We start from the raw sequence: 6,000 nt of genomic DNA, 5'->3' as shown, positions 1-6,000 counted from the left end.
ATGATTATAATTATAATCTAGTTGAGTAAACCAATTTACTCCATCTCATGTGCACTATTAAATGCCCTTCTACTTTTCCAGTGCAATTAAAATAACTCTCAACTAATTGATGTGAATGTTTTGGCCCATATTGCATTCACAAGGGCTGTACAGACTTAGTATACATAAATACAAATTAGTTTGATAAAATTAGAAATTGATAAGGTGCAACATGAGACTTTGTTTAGTCCCTGTAATTGTCCACTCTTTACAGCAAAGACGTGTGTGTGGCCTATGTTCCTTGTGTTTCACCTTGACTGCACTTCAGGAGAGGCAAGATGCATTTACAGGTAGCTAGAACAACCAGTCAAAAAATGGAAAATGAAGCCAGTAAATCAGTCAGTCCTTGCTGTTTATGAGATTCTAATAACCCAGCTTCATTTCCTTTCTTCTGAAACTAATTTAATTTTTTCAAAAATCATCTATTGAACAATTAGAGAGCACTTTATACATACTAAATTGTTCAAATTTAAATGATCTAGACACAGTCTTAGCAGCAATTGGGCCCATCTCCTAACGTGAATTTTCCAAGGGTCAAGCATCTTTGGGAAAACTCTGCCTAAGAAAGTGCAAATTTTTGAGTCCCACTGGAACACCAGAGTCAGCATGTCAGGGCACTGGGTCTGAGAAGTGGGTTGGTAACAGGCTTCCCTGGCGTTCTATGTACCTTGAAGGTGAGAAACCACTGTCCCGGTGAATCTCTAAGTCTGTGACAACTCAAAGCCAAACTGGCATAGTTATTCATCAAAAACAAAGCAGTTATGATATGCACTCTGTTCAAATTTATATTATAGTCTTCACTGATGCATAAAAATAGAGTATGCATGCCCCATGAGAAGATTCACCATAGTGTTAGAGCAGTCCTAGGATGTCTCAGCTTCCAGACTAGCTTTCACTTTCTCTGAGAAGCCTTCTCTGACTTCCCCGCATGGAGTGCAAATGATCAGTTAGCACCTGGCATGCATTTCTGTCCCACAACTGTCAACCTCAATATCACACCAATGTGACAGTAAGTTTCACCTACTGGGCAATGAGCCCCATCAGGTTGACCTTTGCATTCTCAGTGTCTGGTAACAGGCCACACACATAACACATGCACATATAATAATGTAAACATACAATGTACTAATAATAAATGCTTGTTGAACAGATGAATGAATGTGATGATGGTCAGGTAACTCTAAAGAGAAATTGTTATTAGTATGGATAAATGGGGATATTGGTTTGTACGATTACCATTATTTCCCATGTAGGTCAAATTTGGCACTTAATGCCATAATTCTCCTTTTTACCCCTGCCTGAGCTGACATAGCCAAATGACCATTTGTTGAGGGCCTACTATTTGCTAGGCACAGCAATCCTGAGATCATTAATCCTGACTATATTCTTATAAAGTTAGTTTTGTTTCTGTTTTGCACATGAAAAAAAATGAACTCTGAGTTGAAAGGACATTTGACCAAGGGCATGGAATCGATCTATGACAAGCCATGATTTTACTGCAGTTCTGTTTTACTCCAGTTCTTATATTCTTCCGCATGTTGCTGTACTACCATTCAACAAAGATTAGAAATAAATACAATATTGACTAACTCTTCACATTGATTCTTCCTTTTCTTTGAGCACAGGTACGTCATTTCTCTGTGAGGTAAAAATGCAAATAAAGCATTTCTTTCAAGAATAAACTTCACTCTTCAGTTCAATTTCTAACACAAAGCACAAAGCTTCTGCTTCTCCATCTACGTGGATGTTCATATTAAATTTACTGTTAAAGTTTGGGCTTTTTTCATTACTGAATGTTCCCCCCAATGGCTTGGATTATTTAAAAGTGTGAGGTTTCTAAATCCTTTCCCAGGTTGAAATATGCTCACCTGGATTTTCATCTATTCTGTTACTTAGAAATAAAAAATAGAATTAAGTTGGCATCTGCTGGAATTTCTTCAGGCGGATCTTGACAATGCTACTAGACTGCTTATAGGTGTTACATACCTGTAAGGCACTTTGCCCTATACATTCCGGTATGCATCATGTGAAATCCTGGGTCAATCCTTTAGATGTCTAAGACTCTTGTTTCCATATCTCATAAGTGTGTAGGACAAACACAGAGTGCTATTGCTGCCACTAGATAGCATCTCTAGTGAGCATTTCGGGGGTGCTCAGAGAGAAAACAATGTCTGGGTGATAACTCTTGTCAGTTTCCCCATTGTCAAACCCAATCTTACATTCCTCCACACTCTCACAATATTTCCCCACTGGGAACATGCCTGACATTGCAATTTCTCAAAACTGCAGCTCTGCAGTGAATGCCTAATTCCTGAAACTGCAAAATCTAACAAAAGCTGATTTTTTCCACTGATTTGACTGGCTGACTATTTCCAGGCTTTGCATGTGATGACCTGCTGTTCTTCACAAACAACATCCTTAATGTACCCACATAGTTGTTCTGAAGTGGCTGGGGCAATTAAATCCTTGGGAGCTGCCTGCGGGGCATTCAGAATTACTCACAATGTCCAGAGTTTCTGCCACAGACAAATTTTCCTCATAGGCTACTTTTAGCAACTTACGGAGTAGCAATCTGTTACTTGCTTTGGAACCCAGAACGCATTTACCACCACAGAGGGCCGGTGTTACCGGGGCAGGCTGTGCGGATGTGTCCGTTCACTTGGAGCTGTTTGTTTTGTGTTTAAAACATTTCTCTCTCTTTCTCTCCCACCCCCATGTTGGTTGGTTTTATATATAAAAAGCCAATTTAGAGGAAAATGTGGCAATCTTGTCTTTTTATTATTAAAATAAATTATCTTTTTCTATCTTTGGATATATCAATTGTTTGGGTTCTTTATCTGTTTTTCATATTTGTTAAAACCCTCGATGGCATTATTTCAGCACAAATTCCCAACCTGACTACTAAGGGAAGACACAGGTATCTGCTTTCCCTCCCTCTTCCCTGACCACTCCCCACAGCCTTCACCACAAACTCCAGTTTCTATCACTTTTCAGATGAGCCCCTGATGAACCACGCCATGCTTTAAAAACCAGGCTAGTGCTCCATCCCTCGCCCCCGACAGAGACTGAAGTCTGGAGACAGCCTTAGTGTGTGTATTTCACGCCCACCCCGCACTGTCCCACACAGGACCCAGTCTGCAGAAACCCAAGTAAGGCAAGGGTTCCCGGAGAGCCCAGTGAAAACGCAAATCGCAGAGCGACCAGGGACCTAGTCCTTTAGTTTTGGCTTCTCAGGGAAATAAGATTGCTTTGGACAAGACAGCATCACTGCAGAAAGCCCACAGTCTCCCCAGGCTCCCTCGGAGGAGCCGCCGGAAGACGGCCCAGGAAACGGGAGACGGAGGCACTCGAGTAAAAGGAATTCTGATGGACAACTCTTCCCGCCCTGTACAGCTCCGAGGCCGCTCCGCGCGGATTCTCACCGCCGCGCCCCCACCCCCCCGCCCCCGCGCTGGCCCCTAGAGTGCAGGCAGGCTTGGCCGGGGCCCCGGCTCTGTCCCTCTCCTCGCCGCCCCCCACTTGCTTAGCCCCGGGGCGCGGGTCTTCCCATCTCTCCCTCGCCCTCGCTCTTCCCAGCCCTGGGGTGCCCTCTCCACCATCCCCGCGCCCCTCCATCCGCTCTGCAGCCTGGACAGCCCAGCCTCCCCGCCCCCTCCTCTCTCCCACTTGTTGCAGCCCGACCAGGAGACTGGCTTGTTCCGCTGGCTGATTGTGAAAGGGTTTGACTCGCAGCTGACCCCGGGTCAGGACTTTCTCTCTACTAATCCTGCCCTCTTTAAACACAAAAACACTTCGCCCTCTTCCCTCGCATCAGTCATCTTAATCCCCCCGAGGCTGACACCCCGCCCGGCCTCTGCGTCCAGGCTGCACCCAAGCGAGTTGGGGGTGGACGCCTGGGCCGCAGGCTCCAAAAAGGTGCCCGGGGAACCCCAGGTCCCTCCCGCGCGGAGCTCCTGGGGACGCAGCCGAGGGAAGGTTGGTGACCGACAGCTCCCTGGTACCTGCGGACCCTGACCCGAAACTCAGAGGGAGTGCCCCTAGGGCTTCCGCGGGGACCACCAGGGGCCGGGTCTCAGACGTTGGGGGAGACTGGAGGCGGCGAGTAGGGACAAAGGGAAGACTGGAACCGCAGAGAAGGGGAAAGAAAGATGCGGGAGTCACTGACGGGAGGAAGGGAGAGGAGAAGGAAATAAAGGAGAGGTGACTGGATAACACGACTGGAAGGGGAAGCCAGGAACGTGGAAAGTAAAATAACTGAGCGGGATGAGAAGCGAAGGGCAGGAAATCGCCCACTGTTCCGGGATTAACTGTGAACAGTGCCAGAGAAGGGCGCAGTTGAGAAGCCGGGAGTGGGTGGGGCTGGGGGGAAGGAGGATGGCGGCTGCCCCCGCTGGGACGAGACCCAGGACGGATCTTGGGCGCAGGACGCCTCCCGCCTTCAAGTCTGTTGGGTTCCCGGGGGCGGACGAAGCGGGGGCCAGGCGGGTGCGCAGCTGGAGAAGAAGGGCCGGGAGGATGGAGGGAGAGAGGGAGGAGAAGGAGGAGCAGGAAGGGAGGCAAGGTCGGGCTGGGGAACAGGGGCCGAGGGCCCGGAGCTGAGGGCGAAGATAAAGGTCCCTGCTCGCCGGCTTGCGGAGCCCGGCTCCCTGCGCGTGCACCCGCCCGCCCTCGCGGGGCCTTCTCGCCCTCTGACCCTTCAGGACTTGGGGGGCGGCGGGAACCAGGGCCCACCTCCTTGGGCTCCTCGCCCCAGGGATCCCGCCCCTCCCTTTCTGGCCAGGCCTTTCAATCCCGCCAAATAGTCACGCAGGAGAAAGCGCTGCGCCAAGGCCAAGTCTGCGTTTCACTTGAAGTTTCCAAGGAATCGAACCTATTATTACATTCTGCTACCGATGTATCTGGAGCCTCTGCCCAGCCAGCCAGGCTGCAGGAGCGGGGGTGGGAGCGCTAGGGTCCACGGGAGACTGCGGCCGGTGCAGGGGCCCAGGCCGTCCTGGAGCGCGCCTTCCAAGGCCGCTGCCGGAGATGGGCTTCTGGAATTAACCAGAATTTTCCAGAGGCAGAAATCTGCGTTGCCCAGTCTTTGTCGGGAAAATGAAATGCGTGAATATGCGTGCTATTCTTCTCCCACATGCATGATTTTAATAGACCTATCAGTCACGCTACCGACACGCATCTGCAGAGCAGGCACGCAGTACCTGCTGCTGGTGTTAAAATTAATTCATTTCACCTAACCACTGGTGGGTGTCTTTGGTAGGGGGTAGTGGGTGGGGGGTGGTTCAAACTCAACAGCAACAGTAACGACAGAGGCCAAAGAGTTTTTTGTTTTTTTTGTTTTTAAGGCGAGGTTGGCGGTGGGTAGAGACACAGGAGAAAAAACCCTCAAGCAAAATCCTGCTACCCACAGCCGAGAGAAGTGAGCTGCGCGCGCAGTTCCCGCAGTCGTTCCCGCAGGAAGTTATGCAAACTTTGCACAAGGCCCCCAAATAGCCCTGGGTGCATTCTCCACACGTTTTCAGACAAAATCTAAACAAGCCACAGAAATGCCACCCCGTGGTTTGGGAAGTGACAGAAGCCATCATATAATAATTAGCATCATATAATATTTCACTTCGTGAATACGATGTGGAGGGACTTGGCAATAACTGAATTCACAGCTCAGTTCTCTGGTGGAATAAATCCACGAATTTAAATTGGAGAAACACTGGTGGAGTGATAGGATCTCATCCCCCTAGAGAGTAATCCTAGCTAATCTCACCTCCCCCCACCCCATATTGTTTTAAAATGGAGTCATTAAAGAATTTGTTTTTATCCTTGTCCATCTAACCAACAAAACAAATTCGCTGGATTTCAGGAATTATTATTTTAAGACCTCCCTGGGTTTTTAGTAAAGTAACTTGGGGCACCTGCATTGACTATTTCAGCTGACTATGTATGAGGCACTTACGGAAAAATGCCAAA

This window comes from Phyllostomus hastatus, unplaced genomic scaffold (genome assembly GCF_019186645.2).
Source record: "Phyllostomus hastatus isolate PE091 unplaced genomic scaffold, TTU_PhHast_1.1 phas_scaffold_46, whole genome shotgun sequence".
Classification (NCBI taxonomy): Eukaryota; Metazoa; Chordata; class Mammalia; order Chiroptera; family Phyllostomidae; genus Phyllostomus; species Phyllostomus hastatus.
Note: the sequence above shows the minus strand (reverse complement) of the source record.